The sequence below is a fragment of the Coffea eugenioides genome, chromosome 8 (genome assembly GCF_003713205.1).
Source record: "Coffea eugenioides isolate CCC68of chromosome 8, Ceug_1.0, whole genome shotgun sequence".
Taxonomy (NCBI): Eukaryota; Viridiplantae; Streptophyta; class Magnoliopsida; order Gentianales; family Rubiaceae; genus Coffea; species Coffea eugenioides.
The window spans coordinates 13,419,270-13,445,968 of record NC_040042.1 but is presented as its reverse complement, the minus strand read 5'-3'; the positions used below and the strand labels follow the sequence as shown (position 1 = coordinate 13,445,968).

At 35.6% G+C, this 26,699-nt stretch overlaps 1 pseudogene; it reads left to right on the top strand.

Moving 5' to 3' along the window:
- The first annotated feature begins 13,485 nt into the window (after positions 1-13,485).
- Positions 13,486-26,699, top strand: LOC113780298 (annotated as a pseudogene).

Sequence of the window (26,699 nt, the reverse complement as noted above, 5' to 3'; positions counted from 1 at the left end):
GGAATCTAGGGAGGTACAGCGGCCAAAGGAAAAGGAGAAAAAAAAGGCAAAAAGAGAGAGAAAAATCGAAAGAGAGAAGAAAGAAAAATAGCAGAAAAATTCTTGGAAAACTTTGGGCCAGGGTTGATTACTTGGCACTCTTTTTCGCTCATTATTGGCTTCAAGGAGGCTTCTCGTGAGAAGTTTTCTTTTTCTGGGAAAACTACGTCAGTAAAGGGAAATGTTTTCTTTAGAAAGCATCAAGAAAAAACGACTTGAAGTTTGTTGAATTGAGGTTGGAACTCGCTACACTCACAATCCTTAAGCCCGAAACCAAAGATTCATCAGTTTCCTCCCTCAGCTTTTTGGATCTATTTTTTCGACGTTTACCAAGTTTTTTCGAGGTATCAAAGGTAGTTACCTTCATTTCCCTCCCCTTCACAAGCCTAAACTGTGGTTAAAGGCACCAAGGACTTGTTGAACCTTGTTCTTTCCTCCATTTTTGCTGATTTTCTTCCTCTTATGGCAACCCACTAGTTGAAGATCTATTGCATATTTTGTTATTTAACCTTGTGTTTGGGAAAATGAAATTTGATGGTTGATGTTTGGGTTGAGGAATCTTGTCCAAATCTGCATTATATGTTCAAAACGTTTGCTGGGTTTGGTGACCTTTGTGAATGTTGCGGAAAGAAAGCTACTGCGAAGAAGATGCATGCAAACTTTTAAAAATTGCAGTTTGGCCTCTCAATTTTTGCCTAATTTCACTATGGCCCAAAATTTGGAAAAGTTGACCTTATTTTACCCTTTTAAATTTTAATCATCCTTTTATATTTTTAAGTAGTCTCTAGGGTAGATTAATTCCGAATTTTAGATCATAATTGTGACTTAATAATTTTAGTTGATTTGTTTATCTTGTTGGATTTTAGTAAAATAGGTAGTTTGGGTTAAAGGTTTATTTGATTGGGTTTGACTAATGGGTTGTTGGCTTGTTTTTTGGGTTTGGACTTGGGCTTATGAGGTTAAAATCCAACACATTTTGTTGGGTTTTCTTCTGGGTCAAAAGATAGGTAGGACCGCATTTGTTTCTTGGACTTTTGATTGGGTTTGGGAGCTTTCGGACCAAAGAAATAAGAAAGAATGGCCCAATGGCCTGTTTGCTTAGGAAAAACCAGATCGTAATAACATTCCAGTCCCTGGACTTTTGAGTTATTTTATTAATGTCCTAAAAACTTTTATTTATTTCAATTAGGTCCCTATTTTAATTGCAATTTGGTCCCTAAACTTTATTTTAAAAATTTTTACCCCTAATATTTGTGATAATTATAATTTAACCTCAAAAACTTCCTTAATTTTTATAATTAGGTCCCTGATAGTTTTGATTTCTTAAATACAAGTTGCTTTTCTTCTTTAATTGTTAATTATACTTCATTCAGGTGCTTTAATTGGTAGATTTCATGATTATTGCCATTTATTCACAATTAAATTGGTACCTTGATTATTTTGTTGATTTTGGAGTATAATTAGAGTAAATTTCACCCCATTTGGTCACCACTTCAAGAGAGATAACCTCTTTTATTATTTTAAATCCCATTATGTGCTCCAATGTGTTTTTATGTGTAATTGCATGCTTTGAATGTTTTTTCTTTTTTCTTTTAATTACTTATTTTATCCATTTTTAAATTTAGTTTGTTTTATTTAATTTTGATAACTATTTATGAGGCATTTAAATGCCAAATTGTAATAGATGGGAGTTCAAGACATGTATTTAGCTAGGCTATGTAATATATAGGTTTTAATTCTGCCAAAATGTAACTAGTTAGATAAATTTAATAGTTAGGTTATTATTATTTTAATTTCCCCTTTTAAATTGTAGTTAGGGCCCGAATGTAATAGTTAGGCTTCTATTTGCTTTTATTTGCTTGTGTGCTTGCATGCCTATGTGTTTACATGTTTTACTCGCTTTTTTAGGAGATTTGCATCTAGATATTATGCTTACGTGCTATGTGTTCTTTGTGCCTACTTGTTTACTTGCTTTAATTATATTTATATGCTTTCTTATGCTATAATAAATGCATGACGTCACCCACACTAGTCCAATGCTAGTTGTGACCTATTTTGTCGATTGCTCGCAAGCCCAACGCTAGTGAGAACTTATAGATATGGGCTAGTCCAATGCTAAATCCTTAGAGACCGTCCACGCGCTAGATCAAAGCTGAGGTTGTTCAGCTTTTATTTTTTACGAATTTGGAATAGTACCTCTTTTCCTGATTTCAAGTGGATGACCTTTCATGCATCTAACTTCCTGGCAGGGCCAAAAGAAAGGATAAAGGTGTAAAGGAAAAGAGAGCCGTGCCTCTAAAGTGCAACACCAACACGTACCAGGTGCAGTTAATGACCAACAGCTACCAAAGGAAACCTAATACCAACATCTACCATGTGTACGAAACAGGAAATCTAAAGGAAATCTAAAGTGCAATACCAACACCTATCATGTGCAGTTAATGACTCTGTAAAGAAAAAGAGAGCCGTTTTTAGCCTCCAAATCCACTTATTTTTGTTTTTTTTTCTTTTTCCCCAGCCACAGGCCACCTCACCCCAATATATAACAAAGAAGATTCCAGATGAAAGAATCATCTAATGGCTCAAAATTTTTGAAAGAAAAACTCAACTCTCATCCTGACCTTTGAGGTGAGGGTTTGAGAGTTTTTGTTTCATATAAAACCGGAAGAAAAGCTGGGAATCTAGGGAGGTACAGCGGCCAAAGGAAAAGGAGAGAAAAAAAAAAGGCAAAAAGAGAGAAAAAAATCGAAAGAGAGAAGAAAGAAAAATAGCAGAAAAATTCTTGGAAAACTTTGAGCCAGGGTTTATTACTCAGCACTCTTTTTCGCTCATTATTGGCTTCAAGGAGGCTTCTCGTGAGAAGATTTCTTTTTCTGGGAAAACTACGTCAGTAAAGGGAAATATTTTCTTTAGAAAGCATCAAGAAAAAACGACTTGAAGTTTGTTGAATTGAGGTTGGAACTCGCTACACTCACAATCCTTAAGCCCGAAACCAAAGAATCATCAGTTTCCTCCCTCAGCTTTTTGGATCTATTTTTTCGACGTTTACCAAGTTTTTTCGAGGTATCAAAGGTAGTTACCTTCATTTCCCTCCCCTTCACAAGCCTAAATTGTGGTTAAAGGCACCAAGGACTTGTTGAACCTTGTTCTTTCCTCCATTATTGCTGATTTTCTTCCTCTTATGGCAACCCACTAGTTGAAGATCTATTGCATATTTTGTTATTTAACCTTGTGTTTGGGAAAATGAAATTTGATGGTTGATGTTTGGGTTGAGGAATCTTGTCCAAATCTGCATTATATGTTCAAAACGTTTGCTGGGTTTGGTGACCTTTGTGAATGTTGCGGAAAGAAAGCTACTGCGAAGAAGATGCATGCAAACTTTTAAAAATTGCAGTTTGGCCTCTCAATTTTTGCCTAATTTCACTACCGCCCAAATTTGGAAAAGTTGACCTTATTTTACCCTTTTAAATTTTAATCATCCTTTTATATTTTTAAGTAGTCTCTAGGGTAGATTAATTCCGAATTTTAGATCATAATTGTGACTTAATAATTTTAATTGATTTGTCTATCTTGTTGGATTTTAGTAAAATAGGTAGTTTGGGTTAAAGGTTTATTTGATTGGGTTTGACTAATGGGTTGTTGGCTTGTTTTTTGGGTTTGGACTTGGGCTTATGAGGTTAAAATCCAACACATTTTGTTGGGTTTTCTTCTGGGTCAAAAGATAGGTAGGACCGCATTTGTTTCTTGGACTTTTGATTGGGTTTGGGAGCTTTCGGACCAAAGAAATAAGAAAGAATGGCCCAATGGCCTGTTTGCTTAGGAAAAACCAGATCGTAATAACATTCCAGTCCCTGGACTTTTGAGTTATTTTATTAATGTCCTAAAAACTTTTATTTATTTCAATTAGGTCCCTATTTTAATTGCAATTTGGTCCCTAAACTTTATTTTAAAAATTTTTACCCCTAATATTTGTGATAATTATAATTTAACCTCAAAAACTTCCTTAATTTTTATAATTAGGTCCCTGATAGTTTTGATTTCTTAAATACAAGTTGCTTTTCTTCTTTAATTGTTAATTATACTTCATTCAGGTGCTTTAATTGGTAGATTTCATGATTATTGCCATTTATTCACAATTAAATTGGTACCTTGATTATTTTGTTGATTTTGGAGTATAATTAGAGTAAATTTCACCCCATTTGGTCACCACTTCAAGAGAGATAACCTCTTTTATTATTTTAAATCCCATTATGTGCTCCAATGTGTTTTTATGTGTAATTGCATGCTTTGAATGTTTTTTCTTTTTTCTTTTAATTACTTATTTTATCCATTTTTAAATTTAGTTTGTTTTATTTAATTTTGATAACTATTTATGAGGCATTTAAATGCCAAATTGTAATAGATGGGAGTTCAAGACATGTATTTAGCTAGGCTATGTAATATATAGGTTTTAATTCTGCCAAAATGTAACTAGTTAGATAAATTTAATAGTTAGGTTATTATTATTTTAATTTCCCCTTTTAAATTGTAGTTAGGGCCCGAATGTAATAGTTAGGCTTCTATTTGCTTTTATTTGCTTGTGTGCTTGCATGCCTATGTGTTTACATGTTTTACTCGCTTTTTTAGGAGATTTGCATCTAGATATTATGCTTACGTGCTATGTGTTCTTTGTGCCTACTTGTTTACTTGCTTTAATTATATTTATATGCTTTCTTATGCTATAATAAATGCATGACGTCACCCACACTAGTCCAATGCTAGTTGTGACCTATTTTGTCGATTGCTCGCAAGCCCAACGCTAGTGAGAACTTATAGATATGGGCTAGTCCAATGCTAAATCCTTAGAGACCGTCCACGCGCTAGATCAAAGCTGAGGTTGTTCAGCTTTTATTTTTTACGAATTTGGAATAGTACCTCTTTTCCTGATTTCAAGTGGATGACCTTTCATGCATCTAACTTCCTGGCAGGGCCAAAAGAAAGGATAAAGGTGTAAAGGAAAAGAGAGCCGTGCCTCTAAAGTGCAACACCAACACGTACCAGGTGCAGTTAATGACCAACAGCTACCAAAGGAAACCTAATACCAACATCTACCATGTGTACGAAACAGGAAATCTAAAGGAAATCTAAAGTGCAATACCAACACCTATCATGTGCAGTTAATGACTCTGTAAAGAAAAAGAGAGCCGTTTTTAGCCTCCAAATCCACTTATTTTTGTTTTTTTTTCTTTTTCCCCAGCCACAGGCCACCTCACCCCAATATATAACAAAGAAGATTCCAGATGAAAGAATCATCTAATGGCTCAAAATTTTTGAAAGAAAAACTCAACTCTCATCCTGACCTTTGAGGTGAGGGTTTGAGAGTTTTTGTTTCATATAAAACCGGAAGAAAAGCTGGGAATCTAGGGAGGTACAGCGGCCAAAGGAAAAGGAGAGAAAAAAAAAAGGCAAAAAGAGAGAAAAAAATCGAAAGAGAGAAGAAAGAAAAATAGCAGAAAAATTCTTGGAAAACTTTGAGCCAGGGTTTATTACTCAGCACTCTTTTTCGCTCATTATTGGCTTCAAGGAGGCTTCTCGTGAGAAGATTTCTTTTTCTGGGAAAACTACGTCAGTAAAGGGAAATATTTTCTTTAGAAAGCATCAAGAAAAAACGACTTGAAGTTTGTTGAATTGAGGTTGGAACTCGCTACACTCACAATCCTTAAGCCCGAAACCAAAGAATCATCAGTTTCCTCCCTCAGCTTTTTGGATCTATTTTTTCGACGTTTACCAAGTTTTTTCGAGGTATCAAAGGTAGTTACCTTCATTTCCCTCCCCTTCACAAGCCTAAACTGTGGTTAAAGGCACCAAGGACTTGTTGAACCTTGTTCTTTCCTCCATTTTTGCTGATTTTCTTCCTCTTATGGCAACCCACTAGTTGAAGATCTATTGCATATTTTGTTATTTAACCTTGTGTTTGGGAAAATGAAATTTGATGGTTGATGTTTGGGTTGAGGAATCTTGTCCAAATCTGCATTATATGTTCAAAACGATTGCTGGGTTTGGTGACCTTTGTGAATGTTGCGGAAAGAAAGCTACTGCGAAGAAGATGCATGCAAACTTTTAAAAATTGCAGTTTGGCCTCTCAATTTTTGCCTAATTTCACTATGGCCCAAAATTTGGAAAAGTTGACCTTATTTTACCCTTTTAAATTTTAATCATCCTTTTATATTTTTAAGTAGTCTCTAGGGTAGATTAATTCCGAATTTTAGATCATAATTGTGACTTAATAATTTTAGTTGATTTGTTTATCTTGTTGGATTTTAGTAAAATAGGTAGTTTGGGTTAAAGGTTTATTTGATTGGGTTTGACTAATGGGTTGTTGGCTTGTTTTTTGGGTTTGGACTTGGGCTTATGAGGTTAAAATCCAACACATTTTGTTGGGTTTTCTTCTGGGTCAAAAGATAGGTAGGACCGCATTTGTTTCTTGGACTTTTGATTGGGTTTGGGAGCTTTCGGACCAAAGAAATAAGAAAGAATGGCCCAATGGCCTGTTTGCTTAGGAAAAACCAGATCGTAATAACATTCCAGTCCCTGGACTTTTGAGTTATTTTATTAATGTCCTAAAAACTTTTATTTATTTCAATTAGGTCCCTATTTTAATTGCAATTTGGTCCCTAAACTTTATTTTAAAAATTTTTACCCCTAATATTTGTGATAATTATAATTTAACCTCAAAAACTTCCTTAATTTTTATAATTAGGTCCCTGATAGTTTTGATTTCTTAAATACAAGTTGCTTTTCTTCTTTAATTGTTAATTATACTTCATTCAGGTGCTTGAATTGGTAGATTTCATGATTATTGCCATTTATTCACAATTAAATTGGTACCTTGATTATTTTGTTGATTTTGGAGTATAATTAGAGTAAATTTCACCCCATTTGGTCACCACTTCAAGAGAGATAACCTCTTTTATTATTTTAAATCCCATTATGTGCTCCAATGTGTTTTTATGTGTAATTGCATGCTTTGAATGTTTTTTCTTTTTTCTTTTAATTACTTATTTTATCCATTTTTAAATTTAGTTTGTTTTATTTAATTTTGATAACTATTTATGAGGCATTTAAATGCCAAATTGTAATAGATGGGAGTTCAAGACATGTATTTAGCTAGGCTATGTAATATATAGGTTTTAATTCTGCCAAAATGTAACTAGTTAGATAAATTTAATAGTTAGGTTATTATTATTTTAATTTCCCCTTTTAAATTGTAGTTAGGGCCCGAATGTAATAGTTAGGCTTCTATTTGCTTTTATTTGCTTGTGTGCTTGCATGCCTATGTGTTTACATGTTTTACTCGCTTTTTTAGGAGATTTGCATCTAGATATTATGCTTACGTGCTATGTGTTCTTTGTGCCTACTTGTTTACTTGCTTTAATTATATTTATATGCTTTCTTATGCTATAATAAATGCATGACGTCACCCACACTAGTCCAATGCTAGTTGTGACCTATTTTGTCGATTGCTCGCAAGCCCAACGCTAGTGAGAACTTATAGATATGGGCTAGTCCAATGCTAAATCCTTAGAGACCGTCCACGCGCTAGATCAAAGCTGAGGTTGTTCAGCTTTTATTTTTTACGAATTTGGAATAGTACCTCTTTTCCTGATTTCAAGTGGATGACCTTTCATGCATCTAACTTCCTGGCAGGGCCAAAAGAAAGGATAAAGGTGTAAAGGAAAAGAGAGCCGTGCCTCTAAAGTGCAACACCAACACGTACCAGGTGCAGTTAATGACCAACAGCTACCAAAGGAAACCTAATACCAACATCTACCATGTGTACGAAACAGGAAATCTAAAGGAAATCTAAAGTGCAATACCAACACCTATCATGTGCAGTTAATGACTCTGTAAAGAAAAAGAGAGCCGTTTTTAGCCTCCAAATCCACTTATTTTTGTTTTTTTTTCTTTTTCCCCAGCCACAGGCCACCTCACCCCAATATATAACAAAGAAGATTCCAGATGAAAGAATCATCTAATGGCTCAAAATTTTTGAAAGAAAAACTCAACTCTCATCCTGACCTTTGAGGTGAGGGTTTGAGAGTTTTTGTTTCATATAAAAGCGAAAGAAAAGCTGGGAATCTAGGGAGGTACAGCGGCCAAAGGAAAAGGAGAGAAAAAAAAAAGGCAAAAAGAGAGAAAAAAATCGAAAGAGAGAAGAAAGAAAAATAGCAGAAAAATTCTTGGAAAACTTTGAGCCAGGGTTTATTACTCAGCACTCTTTTTCGCTCATTATTGGCTTCAAGGAGGCTTCTCGTGAGAAGATTTCTTTTTCTGGGAAAACTACGTCAGTAAAGGGAAATATTTTCTTTAGAAAGCATCAAGAAAAAACGACTTGAAGTTTGTTGAATTGAGGTTGGAACTCGCTACACTCACAATCCTTAAGCCCGAAACCAAAGAATCATCAGTTTCCTCCCTCAGCTTTTTGGATCTATTTTTTCGACGTTTACCAAGTTTTTTCGAGGTATCAAAGGTAGTTACCTTCATTTCCCTCCCCTTCACAAGCCTAAACTGTGGTTAAAGGCACCAAGGACTTGTTGAACCTTGTTCTTTCCTCCATTTTTGCTGATTTTCTTCCTCTTATGGCAACCCACTAGTTGAAGATCTATTGCATATTTTGTTATTTAACCTTGTGTTTGGGAAAATGAAATTTGATGGTTGATGTTTGGGTTGAGGAATCTTGTCCAAATCTGCATTATATGTTCAAAACGATTGCTGGGTTTGGTGACCTTTGTGAATGTTGCGGAAAGAAAGCTACTGCGAAGAAGATGCATGCAAACTTTTAAAAATTGCAGTTTGGCCTCTCAATTTTTGCCTAATTTCACTATGGCCCAAAATTTGGAAAAGTTGACCTTATTTTACCCTTTTAAATTTTAATCATCCTTTTATATTTTTAAGTAGTCTCTAGGGTAGATTAATTCCGAATTTTAGATCATAATTGTGACTTAATAATTTTAGTTGATTTGTTTATCTTGTTGGATTTTAGTAAAATAGGTAGTTTGGGTTAAAGGTTTATTTGATTGGGTTTGACTAATGGGTTGTTGGCTTGTTTTTTGGGTTTGGACTTGGGCTTATGAGGTTAAAATCCAACACATTTTGTTGGGTTTTCTTCTGGGTCAAAAGATAGGTAGGACCGCATTTGTTTCTTGGACTTTTGATTGGGTTTGGGAGGTTTCGGCCCAGAGAAATAAGAAAGAATGGCCCAATGGCCTGTTTGCTTAGGAAAAACCAGATCGTAATAACATTCCAGTCCCTGGACTTTTGAGTTATTTTATTAATGTCCTAAAAACTTTTATTTATTTCAATTAGGTCCCTATTTTAATTGCAATTTGGTCCCTAAACTTTATTTTAAAAATTTTTACCCCTAATATTTGTGATAATTATAATTTAACCTCAAAAACTTCCTTAATTTTTATAATTAGGTCCCTGATAGTTTTGATTTCTTAAATACAAGTTGCTTTTCTTCTTTAATTGTTAATTATACTTCATTCAGGTGCTTTAATTGGTAGATTTCATGATTATTGCCATTTATTCACAATTAAATTGGTACCTTGATTATTTTGTTGATTTTGGAGTATAATTAGAGTAAATTTCACCCCATTTGGTCACCACTTCAAGAGAGATAACCTCTTTTATTATTTTAAATCCCATTATGTGCTCCAATGTGTTTTTATGTGTAATTGCATGCTTTGAATGTTTTTTCTTTTTTCTTTTAATTACTTATTTTATCCATTTTTAAATTTAGTTTGTTTTATTTAATTTTGATAACTATTTATGAGGCATTTAAATGCCAAATTGTAATAGATGGGAGTTCAAGACATGTATTTAGCTAGGCTATGTAATATATAGGTTTTAATTCTGCCAAAATGTAACTAGTTAGATAAATTTAATAGTTAGGTTATTATTATTTTAATTTCCCCTTTTAAATTGTAGTTAGGGCCCGAATGTAATAGTTAGGCTTCTATTTGCTTTTATTTGCTTGTGTGCTTGCATGCCTATGTGTTTACATGTTTTACTCGCTTTTTTAGGAGATTTGCATCTAGATATTATGCTTACGTGCTATGTGTTCTTTGTGCCTACTTGTTTACTTGCTTTAATTATATTTATATGCTTTCTTATGCTATAATAAATGCATGACGTCACCCACACTAGTCCAATGCTAGTTGTGACCTATTTTGTCGATTGCTCGCAAGCCCAACGCTAGTGAGAACTTATAGATATGGGCTAGTCCAATGCTAAATCCTTAGAGACCGTCCACGCGCTAGATCAAAGCTGAGGTTGTTCAGCTTTTATTTTTTACGAATTTGGAATAGTACCTCTTTTCCTGATTTCAAGTGGATGACCTTTCATGCATCTAACTTCCTGGCAGGGCCAAAAGAAAGGATAAAGGTGTAAAGGAAAAGAGAGCCGTGCCTCTAAAGTGCAACACCAACACGTACCAGGTGCAGTTAATGACCAACAGCTACCAAAGGAAACCTAATACCAACATCTACCATGTGTACGAAACAGGAAATCTAAAGTACAATACCAACACCTATCATGTGCAGTTAATGACTCTGTAAAGAAAAAGAGAGCCGTTCTATTAAAGTGCCTCCAAAAAGTCCACTTATTTTTGTTTTTTTTTTCTTTTTCCCCAGCCACAGGCCACCTCACCCCAATATATAACAAGGAAGATTCTAGAAGAAAGAATCATCTAATGGCTCAAAATTTTTGAAAGAAAAACTCAACTCTCATCCTGACCTTTGAGGTGAGGGTTTGAGAGTTTTTGTTTCGTATAAAAGCGAAAGAAAAGCTGGGAATCTAGGGAGGGACAACGGCCAAAGGAAAAGGAGAGAAAAAAAAAAGGCAAAAAGAGAGAAAAAAATCGAAAGAGAGAAGAAAGAAAAATAGCAGAAAAATTCTTGGAAAACTTTGAGCCAGGGTTGATTACTCGGCACTCTTTTTCGCTCATTATTGGCTTCAAGGAGGCTTCTCGTGAGAAGTTTTCTCTTTCTGGGAAAACTACGTCAGTAAAGGGAAATATTTTCTTTAGAAAGCATCAAGAAAAAACGACTTGAAGTGATACGAACCAAGAGACACCATGCGAAACTATTCGAGTTCCCCTAGACCCGTAACTCGAGCACGAGCTAACAAGATGAGGGAGAAAACTCCAAGGACTTGTTCATGAGATACAAGGCCAAGAAATTGTCCCCAAGGTCATTGAGAGTCTTGAGCATGAAGAATGAAAGTCATCCATGTAGTGCACGTCAAAGAGAACCATGTGTGACCCTTTCTCTAGTCACATTTGCTGTTTTAGTTAAGTCATTGTAATAAGGGCTTAATGGTCCATAGTCTTGCTTTAACCTAAGCGATGACCTCATAAGGTTATTTACGCGATGACCTCATAAGGTTATTTACCTAAGCGATGACCTCATAAGGTGTTTACCTAAGGTGACCTCATAAGCTTTGGTCAAGCCCACAATTCTTAGTCTTATGGAAATAGTCAAGCCTACAATTGTTAGTCTTAGTCAAGACCACAACTCTAGACTAGTTCTACATTTTAGTTGTTCATCTCTATGTAAGGCTATAAATAGCCCACACTTCCAATGGTTTTAGGCATTCAATCAATAAATCAGATTTTGAGAGTTTTCTTGGTTTCTCCAAGGCTTCTTGAATACCTTAGAATTTCTCTAGGTGTTCGTGACTTATCAATCTAGAATCACACTAGGTTGTGGCGTCTTCTACCATTATACCAAGGTTCGTTAACCACGTGATTAACGGGTTGAGGTCATCCGCTCCAAACTTGGTGTCCTCTTGTCGATCCTGAAACTAATCTTTTACGGGTTTCGTCACAAGGTTGGCGACGTTCGTATCAGTTGGTAATCAGAGCTAGTTAAGAGGTATCACGTTATATCCCTTTATTTATTTCCTTTCGAGTCAAGTTGTCCAAAATTCTGTTTTCGTGTTCTAAGTTTGCTATCCGCAATTTCCAGATTTGTTGCATCGTGTTCTTGCGTTATTTTTCCAGATTTGTTGCATCATAAACTTGCGTCTAGTTGTTGTTAATTGCTGTGGTTAGCCTTGTTTAGTCCAGCCTTTTTTTTTGTGTCTTATTCTTGATTCTTTGTTTGTGTTTGTGTCTTGTTTCTATCCTGTTATATCCATTCAATTCCAGTCTTTTGTTCTATTTGATCATTCGAGGTTACTGTTCATCCGAAAAAAATCAGTTTGTAGCAAGGGTTTTAGAAGTCCTATCTAGTTATTACCTTGTGTTCTTGTTTACATACAAAAAAAAAATAGCTGGCTAACCTTACAAAAATTCCTGGAAATCTGTCTTGATCAAAACTTGGGTTTCTTGAAGTTCCTAATTGTTTAAAACCACAATCTTGAAGTTCTTGGAACTTTAGTTGGGATTCTTGAAGACAACCAAAATCTGTCTTGATCAAATCGTGAAATCTTGGATTGTTTGGGGAGGAAATCATCTTCAATTTCGTGTTTCTTGAATTCTGGAAATTAACATCTTGAATTCTTGAAAGAATCTTGAAGTTTCTGGGTTTTGGGAACCAAATCTTGGTAAACAACAAGGCTGCAAAATTCCAGCTGCCAAAATCCTTGTCTTCACCACAACAATCTTCTTTCTTGACTAAGAACATTTTAGCCACGAAATTTGACTCTTCTTGGCTGATTATAAAACAAAAACAAAGGAAGAAGAAGAACATTCAGCCTATTCAAGTCAAATTTCCCAATCTATTCAAGTCAAATTTTCCAACCTGTTCAAGTTAAATTTTCCACCCTTGTTCCCAAAAACAACCAAATCAGTTCCAATCTTGAACTTGACCTTAGAATTTGTGGGAACCAGCAAATAGGAAGACTAATCCTTGTTTCCAAAGGATTAAGGAAGAAAAGTCAGCCTTGGGTTTCCAAAACAGTCCTACCGTAACACAAATTCATCTTCCATTCGGATTCCATCTTTGCAACCATTGGGGAATTTCTGTCCAATCATTAATTCTGAAAATTTTTATGCATCATTAGGTCAGTTTTAAGTGTCATTCTGAATCCTCTAAGTGTCCATTTATCTACCAAAACACTGCCCAGAAATGCAGCAACCAGCAGCTCAAAATTCCAGTTTTGGGTAGAGTTTTGTCTAGGATCCTTAAAATTCAACTTTGAGTCGTTCATTGAGTCGTGGTCAGTCCCTTCATCTTTTGTTCTTTTTTCGTTCAAAGTGCTACAATCTTGTGACCCTGGTTGGTAAGTCGATCCACACTAGAATGAGTTCTAACTTCTTCGAGGAGTTGACCGAGGAGCCTTGAAAATACCTTGGTGAGTTCATTAGAGTGTTCAAACACGAGAGCGAGAGTAAACACGTGAGGAAGTGTGCGAGATAAACTTTACTTCTTTCCATTGTTATTTTTTACCCTATACTTCACCATGGCTAACGAGGGGGGAGCAAGCTCCCAAGCTTTTGATCTTAAACTTTTCACAGAAGCAATCAAAGGCGAATTGGGACGCATGATGGACCAAAAACTTGAACTGATGCACCAACGCATTGACAGCTTAGAGTTGTCTCATGGAAGCTCCAAAGGCAACCGTGGAAAGGCTTATGCACATGAGTCTAGCGACTCTAACTCAGACAACAACTATGAGCATAAGCAAAGTAGGTCTAAGCGTGACGCTAGGCCTTCAAATGACCACATTCCGGGCATAAAGATGAAAATTCCACCCTTCCAAGGACGATCAGACCCCGATGCCTACTTAGAGTGGGAGAAGCGGATTGAACTTGTCTTCGATTGCAATACTTACTCGGAGGAGCAAAAGGTCAAGTTGGCCGTGGTCGAATTCACCGACTACGCCGTTGTGTGGTGGGATCAACTCTCCACTAGTCGAAGGAGGAGTCGTGAACCTACCATACAAACTTGGACGGAGCTAAGACGACTAATGAGGAAGCGTTTCGTGCCAAGTCACTACTACCGTGACTTGTATCAAAAGCTTCAAACCCTCAACCAAGGAGCACGAAGTGTCGAGGACTATCACAAGGAAATGGAAATACTCATGCTACGGGCAGACATCATGGAGGATCGAGAAGCAACACTGGCACGCTTCTTGAACGGATTAAGGCCCGAAATCGCTGATCAAGTGGAGTTACACCACTATGTGGAACTTGGGGATCTGGTGGAAAAGGCCATCAAGATTGAAAGGAGGATTAAGAGGAGGGGTTCGACTCGGAGTTACTCCAACTTTTCACCCTCTTATCTCCGAACTACACCACCAAAGAAAGAGGATAAAGGGCCGAGTAATTCCATCCCTTCAAGACCGAGGCCGGATATGACTAAGTGGGAGTCTAAGGCAACACCAAAGACTGCCATTGAGTCGAGCATGGGGCGAAATCGAGATACTAGATGCTTCAAATGCCAAGGCCGAGGGCATATTGCTAGCCAATGCCCGAACCAACGCGCTATGATCATCTTACCCAATGGTGAGTTTCTCACCGATGATGAAGATGAGAAGGAGGAGTTGCCATCCCTTGAGGAAGAAGAGGAAGCATTGCCCGTCAATGAACGAGTTGGACTCGTTGTCAGACGAGCCTTAGCAACCCAAGTGAAAGCCGCCGACCATGCACAAAGAGAGAACATTTTCTACACCCGTTGCTATATCAAAGGCAAGGTATGTAGTTTGATCATAGATGGAGGTAGTTGTGCTAACGTCGCTAGTGCCTTGATGGTGGAGAAACTAGCACTACCCACTCTACGACATCCAACACCTTATCGTTTGCAATGGTTGAACGATAGTGGGGATGTTCGTGTGACCAAGCAAGTCCAAGTACCTTTCCGAATTGGAAAGTATGAGGACGTGGTGTTATGCGACGTGGTCCCTATGCAAGCATGTCACATACTATTGGGGAGGCCATGGCAATTCGACAAGGGAGTTACATTCGATGGCATTACCAATAAATACTCCTTCAAGCAAGGCGAGAAGAGGATTGTGCTTGTGCCACTCACTCCTATCCAAGTTCATGAAGATCAAAAAAGCCTGATCAAGGAGAATGAGCTTGAGAATGAGAAGAAAAAATAGAAAAAGCCGAGAGCTCAACAGAAAATGATAAGGGCCGAGAAAATTGAGAGGAAAAAGACATATGGTGAGCCGGCCAAAATTGAAAAGAGAGAAAAAAGGCAAAATCTATTGATAAAAGCCAATATAGTAAGAAAAGCTTTGAGTGTTAATACACCCATCTTTGTACTTTTGTGCAAAGAGGTGTTGGTTGTCACAAGTGATCTTACTAACACTCTACCATCTAGTATTGTCTCTCTTTTGCAGGAATATGAGGATGTCTTCCCCGATGAGATTCCAAATGGACTACCACCAATAAGGGGAATTGAGCATCAAATTGACTTGGTTCCAGGTGCCCCACTTCCTAACAGACCAGCCTACAAAATGGGTCCAGATGAGACAAAGGAGCTCCAACGCCAAATCGAAGAGCTTCTAACAAAGGGATGGGCACGAGAAAGCTTGAGCCCATGTGCGGTTCCCGTCATCTTGGTGCCTAAAAAGGATGGAAGTTGGCGAATGTGCACTGACTGTAGGGCCGTTAATGCAATAACGGTAAAATATCGTCACCCTATTCCTAGACTTGATGATATGTTAGATGAGCTATATGGTGCTGTGATTTTCACTAAAATTGATCTAAAAAGCGGTTATCATCAAATTAGGATGAAAGAGGGGGATGAATGGAAAACGGCCTTTAAAACCAAACATGGCTTGTACGAGTGGTTAGTTATGCCATTTGGACTAACTAATGCACCTAGTACGTTCATGAGGTTGATGAACCACGTACTTCGTCCATTCCTTGGAAAATTTGTAGTTGTATATTTTGACGATATCCTGATTTATAGTAGGAGCTTAGATGAGCATGTTGAACATGTGAAGCTTGTTCTTGATGTACTTCGAAGGGAAAAGCTCTATGCTAACCTTAAGAAGTGCTCCTTTTGTACTGATCAACTTGTCTTCCTAGGCTTTGTTGTGAGTAAACAGGGAATCAAAGTGGACGAGGAGAAGGTTAAAGCAATTCGAGAATGGCCTACTCCAAGCACGGTGGGTGAGGTACGTAGCTTCCATGGTCTTGCTAGTTTTTATAGACGATTTTTAAAGATTTTAGTACCATTGTTGCACCTCTAACTGCTGTAATTAAGAAAAATGAGCCATTTGTGTGGAGAGATGCTCAAGTACGTGCTTTCCAAATGCTTAAACATCAACTCACACATGCACCACTACTTGCATTACCATGCTTTGACAAGATGTTTGAAATAGAGTGTGATGCATCTGGGGTGGGTATTGGAGCTGTCCTAATGCAAGAGGGCAAACCAATTGCATACTTTAGTGAAAAACTCAATGGGGCAGCTTTGAACTATTCCACTTATGATAAGGAGTTGTACTCCTTAATCCGTGCTTTAGAAACTTGGCAACATTACTTGAGACCAAGGGAATTTGTCATACACACTGACCATGAGTCGCTTAAGCACATTAAGTCACAACACAAGTTGAATAAGCGTCATGTTAAGTGGATTGCATTTATTGAAACCTTCCCTTATGTGATTAAGTACAAAGTGGGGAAAACTAATGTTGTTGCTGATGCATTATCACGTCGGTACTCTTTGCTCACTCAACTTGATGCAAGGTTGTTAGGATTTGAATTAGTCAAAGAGTTATACACCAATGACCCAGATTTCTCAGGTATTTATGACTCTTGTGGTTCAGCAACTCAAGGTAAATTCTACATCCTTGATGGATTTCTTTTCTACCTCAATCGACTATGTATACCTAACTGCTCTATTCGCTCTTTACTTGTTAGGGAAGCACACGGAGGTGGCTTGATGGGACACTTTGGCGTAGCTAAAACCTTAGCTATCCTTCAAGAGCACTTCCATTGGCCAAGGATGAAACGAGATGTGGAGCGAATGGTGGCTAAATGCATTACTTGCCACAAAGCTAAGTCTAAACTTCAACCCTATGGCCTTTATAGTCCTTTACCTGTACCTAAGGAACCTTGGACCGACATTTCCATGGATTTTGTTTTAGGGTTGCCTAGGTCAAAGAGGGGAAATGATAGCATCTTTGTTATTGTTGACAGATTTTCAAAAATGGCACATTTTATACCATGTCACAAAACAGATGATGCATCGCACATTGCTGATTTGTTTTTCAAAGAAATCATTAGATTGCATGGCATGCCTAGGACAATTGTCTCTGATAGGGATGTCAAATTTTTGAGTTACTTTTGGAAAACTTTGTGGGGAAAATTGGGTACCAAATTGCTATTTTCTACTACTAGTCACCCACAAACTGATGGCCAAACTGAGGTTGTCAATCGTACACTATCTACACTCTTGCGTGCCATCATTAGAAAAAACATTAGAACCTGGGAAGAATGTTTACCCCATGTTGAGTTTGCATACAATCGCACGGTGCATAGTTCTACTCATTTTTCACCATTTGAAATAGTCTATGATTTTAACCCTTTAACACCACTAGACTTATCACCTTTACCTTCTTCTGAGCACATTAACATGGATGGTGCTAAACGAGCAGATTTTGTCAAGAAATTACACGAGCAGGTACGCCTAAACATTGAGCGAAGGATGGACCAAGTTGCTCAACGGGTTAACAAGGGACGCCAACGCGTTGTGTTTGAACCTGGTGACTGGGTGTGGTTACATCTACGCAAGGAAAGGTTCCCAGTCCAAAGGCGCAATAAATTACTTCCCCGAGGAGATGGGCCGTTCCAAGTCATCAAGCGCATCAATGACAATGCTTACAAACTGGACCTACCCGGTGAGTACAATGTGAGCGCTACATTCAATGTCTCTGATCTATCTCCTTTTCTTGCAGACGATGAAGCTGATTTGAGGACAAATCCTTTTGAAGAGGAGGGGGATGATACGAACCAAGAGACACCATTGCGAACTATTCGAGTTCCCCTAGGACCCGTAACTCGAGCACGAGCTAACAAGATGAGGGAGGAACTCCAAGGACTTGTTCATGAGATACAAGGCCAAGAAATTGTCCCCAAGGTCATTGAGAGTCTTGAGCATGAAGGAATGAAAGTCATCCATGTAGTGCACGTCAAAGAGAACCATGTGTGACCCTTCTCTAGTCACATTTGCTGTTTTAGTTAAGTCATTGTAATAAGGGCTTAATGGTCCATAGTCTTGCTTTAATTACCTAAGCGATGACCTCATAAGGTTATTTACCTAAGCGATGACCTCATAAGGTTGTTTACCTAAGGGATGACCTCATAAGGTTGTTTACCTAAGGGATGACCTCATAAGGTTTGGTCAAGCCCACAATTCTTAGTCTTATGGAAATAGTCAAGCCTACAATTGTTAGTCTTAGTCAAGACCACAACTCTAGACTAGTTCCACATTTAGTTGTTCATCTCTATGTAAGGCTATAAATAGCCCATACTTCCAATGGTTTTAGGCATTCAATCAATAAATCAGATTTTGAGAGTTTTCTTGGTTTCTCCAAGGCTTCTTGAATACCTTAGAATTTCTCTAGGTGTTCGTGACTTATCAATCTAGAATCACACTAGGTTGTGGCGTCTTCTACCATTATACCAAGGTTCGTTAACCACGTGATTAACGGGTTGAGGTCATCCGCTCCAAACTTGGTGTCCTCTTGTCGATCCTGAAACTAATCTTTTACGGGTTTCGTCACAAGGTTGGCGACGTTCGTATCATGAAGTTTGTTGAATTGAGGTTGGAACTCGCTACACTCACAATCCTTAAGCCCGAAACCAAAGATTCATCAGTTTCCTCCCTCAGCTTTTTGGATCTATTTTTTCGACGTTTACCAAGTTTTTTCGAGGTATCAAAGGTAGTTCCCTTCATTTTCCTCCCCTTCACAAGCCTAGACTGTGGTTAAAGGCACCAAGGACTTGTTGAACCTTGTTCTTTCCTCCATTTTTGCTGATTTTCTTCCTCTTATGGCAACCCACTAGTTGAAGATCTATTGCATATTTTGTTATTTAACCTTGTGTTTGGGAAAATGAAATTTGATGGTTGATGTTTGGGTTGATGAATCTTGTCCAAATCTGCATTATATGTTCAAAACGTTTGCTGGGTTTGGTGAACTTTGTGAATGTTGCGGAGGAAAGCTACTGCGAAGAATATGCCTGCAAACTTTTAAAAATTACAGTTTGGCCTCTCAATTTTTGCCTAATTTCACTATGGCCCAAAATTTGGAAAAGTTGACCTTATTTTACCCTTTTAAATTTTAATCATCCTTTTATATTTTTAAGTAGTCTCTAGGGTAGATTAATTCTGAATTTTAGATCATAATTGTGACTTAATAATTTTAGTTGATTTGTTTATCTTGTTGGATTTTAGTAAAATAGGTAGTTTGGGTTAAAGGTTTATTTGATTGGGTTTGACTAATGGGTTGTTGGCTTGATTTTTGGGTTTGGACTTGGGCTTAAAGAGGTTAAAATCCAACACATTTTGTTGGGTTTTTTTCTGGGTCAAAAGATAAGTAGGCCCGCATTTGTTTCTTGGACTTTTGATTGGGTTTGGGAGGTTTCGGCCCAAAGAAATAAGAAAGAATGGCCCAATGGCCTGTTTGCTTAGGAAAAACCAGATCGTAATAACATTCCAGTCCCTTGACTTTTGAGTTATTTTATTAATGTCCTAAAAACTTTTATTTATTTCAATTAGGTCCCTATTTTAATTGCAATTTGGTCCCTAAACTTTATTTTAAAAATTTTTACCCCTAATATTTTTGATAATTATAATTTAACCTCAAAAACTTCCTTAATTTTTATAATTAGGTCCCTGATAGTTTTGATTTCTTAAATACAAGTTGCTTTTCTTCTTTAATTTAATTATACTTCATTCAGGTGCTTTAATTTAGATTTCATGATTATGCCATTTATTCACAATTAAATTGGTACCTTGATTATTTTGTTGATTTTGGAGTATAATTAGAGTAAATTTCACCCCATTTGGTCACCACTTCAAGAGAGATAACCTCTTTTATTATTTTAAATCCCATTATGTGCTCCAATGTGTTTTTATGTGTAATTGCATGCTTTGAATGTTTTTTCTTTTTTCTTTTAATTACTTATTTTATCCATTTTTAAATTTAGTTTGTTTTATTTAAATTTGATAACTATTTATGAGGCATTTAAATGCCAAATTGTAATAGATGGGAGTTCAAGACATGTATTTAGCTAGGCTATGTAATAGATAGGTTTTAATTCTGCCAAAATGTAACTAGTTAGATAAATTTAATAGTTAGGTTATTATTATTTTAATTTCCCTTTTAAATTGTAGTTAGGGCCCCGAATGTAATAGTTAGGCTTCTATTTGCTTTTATTTACTTGTGTGCTTGCATGCCTATGTGTTTACATGTTTTACTCGCTTGAAGGAACCAGAGATATACTCTCCCACTCTCTCGCTCTTTCTCTTTCTCACGGTTTTTGGAATGAAGAAAGAGAAAAGTTTCAGTTGCTCTATTTTCTTTCTTTTGTTTCCTCTCGGTTGATGATATCAAAGTGGCTGATCACTCACTTCCTCAGTCGGTGGATGATAATTCCAAAGTTCCTCAACTCAATTCCTACTTCTAAAGCTCAGACATCCTGCTGGTCGCATTGTTGTTTAGCTAGGATGAAAGGTTAGTTAGGTCATTTGATATCAACTTATTTGCTTACTAAGGGGCTGTGGTTTTATTAATTTATACATTAACTCCTAACTTTATTGGTATTTCCTTAATCTTGTAATTTTCACACATTTGGTTTTAAAGAAAATTAAGTGGACATGTAATAATTCGACAATAATATATTCTAGTGACACAAATTGCAAAATGCATATCATATGTTTATTTGATTCATATAATAAATTTTTTTCTACACCATTCTAGGATATTTCTAAATCCTCAATTTAATAAAAATAAATAAATTTATACGTTTAATTTAACCAATTATTAATTATATAATATTTCTAGTAACAAAATGAAGGTAATACTTGCAATGCTTATACAAAATTTTCTCGAGTTCTCACAGATTCTTTACCTTGGAAACAGGGAAAAACATCGTTGAATTTGATAGCACAATTTAGCATTTTGAAGGTGGCATTCTACCTTGTCCGACAGTCATAAAACAACTTTTTCCCTGGTATTTGGAGTTGGTCGCAATCTTAGCAAATAGCGACATTCTATCCTCTGAGCAATTCACAAATTCCACATACTCCCTAATGGCATTGGTGAAATCCACAATTTTGGAAAAGCCATATCAAACCACAAGGTTCAATATGTGTGCACAGCATCGGACATGGAATAATTTCCCCCCACAATAGTTTTTTTGTTTTGGAGAAGTCATCTTTCAAAAGCCTAATAGCTACATCATTATTCGAGGCATTGTCAATTGAGATTGTGTGTATCTTGTGCTCAATCCTCCACTCCTTCATACACTTGAAAATTGATGTTGAAATCTCAACTCCCTGTCAAGGTGGTGGTATGTGAACAAAATTTAGCACTTCTTTTACAACTTCCAATCTGAATCAATCTAATGTTTGGTAATGACCATATACTCGATCTTTTGATTTTTGATTTTCAAAGATCAATTGTGATACTCACTTTGGCAATATGTTTCAACTTGTTCTTTAACTTCCGTTTTTTCAGCTTCATAGACTACTATGCAGTCCTTTTCTGCAACGCCTCGAGTAATCCTTTTCACTCCGACATCCCACATTTTATCTAAGGTTGAAACTTTCCTCTAATGTGGTGTAAGAGATGCTCATGCATTAACACCCAATTGGCAACAGATTCTCTCATTTTCTCCATGTCAAACTTGTCATGCAAGGGTGGTAAAGTCGGAGACATTCATTAGTCGGCTAAAAATTGAGTTTGGTTTGCTGCTTACCTTTTCTAACACTTGCTTTCCTAGTTGGACATGTGCTCCGATGCCTCAACATACTAGTTGTTTGCTCAATCTTTTCCCTTGAAAGCTTTTTTCTACAATGAAGACACATGGCATAGTGCATGCCATTTTTTTTGTAATTTCCTCAAAATAATCCCAAGCCATGAAAGTTTCTTTTTTTTTTTTGGGATGTGGAATCCTTCTCCACCTTCAGTCTCTGCTATGGCTTCTACATTTTGTGTATTGGCACCTTCTTATGATCTTTCATTATCCATAGGAGTACTTGTAGTGGCAAGAGCAATCACTTGCAATCTTGGGTTTGCTATTGTATTGTTATTGATAAAAAATAGGACTATCAAACATCATTGGAGTAGATGAATCTATAGTCGATACTTGTAGGATAGAAGAAACCTCTAAAGGACTAGGCATGCCCACAAAATATATACTTGTCACTAAGTATTATGATATAAGAAAGCTAAAATATTATAGTAGTACTTTTAAAGTAGTGTTGATATTAGAAGTAACGTCAAACATTCCGCCAAAATAAACAAATGGATGAATGAAACCAAAAACCACACTTGGAAAGAGAAAGAACTTACAAACTTCATTTAGGTTGTCCACATGCATTAACAGATTAAGTTAGAACTCATATTTAAACATACAACCTGATTCTTTTCATTAAAACTAGGGAGAGACAGGCCGCGCGACGCGCGGGAATTTGGTGGTTCTAATTCAAGATAATTAATAATTATTGTTTAATATTTTGTAGTATAGAAACTGAAGTATGATGATTTTATCATGTGATTTTAATAGAAAAAACATAAGTTACATAGTGAGTCAATAAAATAATGTGCAATGAAACATCCTTATCGTTATACTATGTAAGAATCCGTTGTAATCAAAGGTTATGTTTGAATTTCAACCGCAAAGATAATGGTACTTTGAAAAGATAAAAATGTTTAAAGTGCAGCTGAAAATTATTCAAAAGTCTCTTCTAAAACTTATCCAAGATGATAAAACATTTTAAAGTATCAATTGGATCCTTCATCTCTCGAATCTATATATGTTCGTGAAAGATCCCTTAAGCAATGCTTTTGATTTCTCCCTCGACTTAAGTTCAACCTGAATTATCAAGTCAAGTTTATCCATCAATCACTTTGCGTCCAATCTAATCTAAAATAATTTTATTTTAGACTAACTATTTATATAATTTGGTGGATATAATACGACTTAATCACATGTTTCTTACAGAGATAATAATGCCCAAAAATGATAGATAGATAAGAAACTTAAGTGGCCTTTTTCAAAGTTTTGTAGAAACTATTCAGATTTGATGTTTTTTGCTAGGGGCATTTCTTTATAATCTCATAAATAAGTTCAAATCTGCATAATTGTTAAAGATCTGAATTGAAACTATCTTGATTATAAAAAATTGGTGCAAATAATATTTTCTAAATTTGAAATCGTAGAAAATGGTAACTAAAATCAGAAGATATTCCTCATATGAATTCGAATTGCAAAATATAGGTAGAAATTGCTTAATGATATTTTTCAATGTTTACTTTATGAGTATCCAATATAGCAACTCTACTTAATTGACTCGTTTGAAGTATGGATAATAGTTGCTTCAATCAAATCAAGAAACATTATTTATCATTGTACAGCATACAATTATGAGTAAATGAATTCATACAATGCAATCAAAATGGTGCTATAACTAAAGCATTTAAACTCATCAAGTTCCACTACAAATTCTTTTAGATAGCATAAAAAGTAAATTTTTTGTATTTGAAACTATATAAACAGTAGAATACAAGAACGAGATCATAACAGGAAAAGCAAATAGGGTGCAAATGACATTTTAGTAGTATGTAGCATGATTAATTTTCTTTTTTAGTTTCAATGAAGTACAAAATTCTAAGTTAATAAATTTTACAATCATAAAATTCTCAATTAAAATAAACACAAGCTGAATTCCAAATCATATTACATGAAAAAATAACTATTTGAACCATACTATATCCATAATATACAATGCCATAATAATTCAATTCAACCATCAAAAAATTTGTCAAGCATTAAACTATTAGCAGAATCACTAGGCCTCAACTCCATCCCTTCTTGCTATGCTTATTGCTACACCCACACCCATATGCCTATTGCCTCAAATCCTCAAGTTTCAATCGTTTTTATCGATTTTTTATACCTTAGTTTCAACAATACTGATTAGCGTTTTCAAGCAATCTGAGACCTTGGAAGAAGATGTCAAGGTTGGGGCTTCTCTATTTAATATATTATCTGTAGTATTTAATTTTTGATTATTAATATTTTGGATTAACTCTTGTTCTTTTTCTCTTGTCAAACTTCTAGGTTGGAAATGTGGTGCTGAAATATCATTAGGAAATTTTGATTCTAATAGTGTTTCTCTGAATCTCTCTTTGAAGAAGGAAAGCTCTCTCTTTTGGTGTAAGAGTTGCCAAAGGGCTTCTCTGAATGTAAACTGTATCATGTTTGGAAATTTGATAGGCTGGAATGCTTTGTCTTCCATTGTTGGTTGGAATAAAATATTGATATCCTCTGGATTGGAGAACTGCTTCTTTGTTTTGTAATTTAGGAGAATCTCTTTGGGTTCTTAAATAATTTGTATATTCTCGATCATTACAGAATATATCTAAACCTCAAACTCCTAAAATAAATACATTAGATCAAATAATAGAAGACAATTCATCTGACGAGATAAATAATTCATCTGAAGAATCAATAAATTCAGAAATTGAAGAAAACATAATTTTACCAATAGAAAACCAATTTGAAGAATCCAAAGATAATCAAATAAAGAAAATAAAAAGAAGAAGGATTTATAATAAGGATTAATCTTTCCTACACTGACAGTGTATACACTATTAACGTTGGATGATTGACAACTATACCAAATTTAAATTTGAAATTCAACTTTTGCACACGTGTCATGAATCCAACGATGATAGTGTATACACCGTCAGTGTAGGAAAGATTTACTCTTTATAATAATAATAATAATAATAAAAATTGGAAAATGGTAAGTACAAAAAATTATTATCCAAGACCTAGCCCTCCAGATATTCAATATGAAGAAAGATCAAAATTTCGTACCACTAAATATGATGGAGACTCAATTTATGAATGGAATATAGATGGCAAAGCAGAATACGAAGTATTAAATAATTTACAAGAAATGGGAATGGCTAGATTAGCATATAAAATAAAAAATATTCAAGAAAGAAATATTGCAACATTATTAGTTTCAGGATTTACTGGACAATTAAAGAATTGGTGGGATAATGCTTTAACACTTCAAGATAAATTATCAATATTAGATCATACCCAAGAAATTGAAGATGATCAAGGAAATATTCAAACCCAATCAGATGCGGCAGAATTTATAATAGTAACAATAGTAATGTATTTCATAGGAAATTCAAAAGAAGAATTAAATTCTAATAAAATATTTTTAACAAATTTAAGATGTCCAACATTATCAGATTTTAGATGGTATAAGGATATGTTTTTAACAAATGTATTAAGAAGACCTGATTGTAATGCTTCATTCTGGAAAGAAAGATTTATAACAAGATTACCAAGCTTATTTTCACAAAGAATAATGGATAGTTTACAAAAGGAAATGGGAACAGATGTGATTTCATTTGAAAATATTACTTTTGGACAATTATTTGCTTTTGTGAAAAAAGAAGGATTAATGTTATGCTCAGAATTAAAATTACAAATAAAATATGGTTCAAAAACAAAAGAAGTAGGATCATTTTGTGATGCATTTTGGAATTAAAAGAATTAAATCACCCTCTGCATATAAAAAGAAAATTAAAAAATACAATAATAAGAAAATAAGGTACAAAAGAACTGAAGGAAATAAACCTGAAAAGAAAAGAAAATTATTTGCTACAAATGTGGAAAAATAGGACATAAAGCAAATAAATGTAATTTAAAAGATAAAATTACTGAAATTTGTGCAGAAGAAGAAGAGATTAAAAATAAATTAATAAACTTATTAATAAATGAAAAGGATCAAAGTTCAGAAGATGATTTTTATAATGATTTAACTAGTTCAGACAGTGAAAAAGATTATTTCAAACAGGTTTTCAAGGCTCATTCATTCTATCATTTGTACGATTGGCCATATTCATCTCACATTTATCTCACGTACAAACTTGTTTATTGGGAACCAAAGGAAACTGGTCGTTTTACACTAAATACAGATGGCTGTTCTAAGGGTAATCCAGGTTTGGGTGGAGGAGGTGGGGTTCTTCGGGATTCACATGGTATTCCTTTGATTGGTTTTTCGGCATATCTTGGAGAAACTACATGTCTAAGTGCAGAGGCCCGGGCTCTTCTTATTGGCATTCAAACATCCATACATAGGGGTTTTGAAAATCTCTATATTCAATCGGATTCTTTGGTATTAATTGGAATTCTTCAGAAACGTATACACTGCCCTTGGAAGATTCGACGAGAGATTAGGCAGATTTGGCAGTTCGTGGAAGATCCTGATCGTTTTTCACATTGTTATAGGGAAGCTAACACAGTCGCTGATGCATTGTCCAATGTGGGCGTCTCTCATCCAGAGCATCAACTCAAGTTATACGACTCCTTCCATATGTTCCCAACTATGGCTCGTGGAGCAATTCGCCTCGACAGATTAGGGATGCCTTCAATTCGGAAAATTAAGCGTATGAAGGGCTGA